Source organism: Ceratina calcarata, unplaced genomic scaffold, assembly GCF_001652005.2.
Source record: "Ceratina calcarata isolate Rehan_Ccalc_2016 unplaced genomic scaffold, ASM165200v1 scaffold139.2, whole genome shotgun sequence".
Classification (NCBI taxonomy): domain Eukaryota; kingdom Metazoa; phylum Arthropoda; class Insecta; order Hymenoptera; family Apidae; genus Ceratina; species Ceratina calcarata.
The window spans coordinates 25,561-25,884 of record NW_017135011.1 but is presented as its reverse complement, the minus strand read 5'-3'; positions in this window follow the sequence as shown (position 1 = coordinate 25,884).

The following is a 324-nucleotide window of genomic DNA, read 5'->3' as shown; positions in this document are numbered from 1 at the left end:
AATTAGTACTAATTAAGCAGCGACGTAACTTCGAAAAAACGCAAAACGAAACGACACAAAGCGAGGTATTGGTGTACTTACGTCCCGAGATCGCCAGATCTTACTCCTTTAAATTTTTATTTGTGGAGTCATGTAAAAGAAATAGTTTATGCCCAAAATAATCAAAATCGCGGCTTATTAAATGGTAATATTGTTCAGGCATTCGAAGCAGTTAAAAACTCGAACACATTAGTTTCGGTTCACGTTTCACTAATTCGTCGAGCACGAATTTGCCTACAACAGCAAAGAAGACATTTTCAACATTTGTAATTTACTAGAATAAAT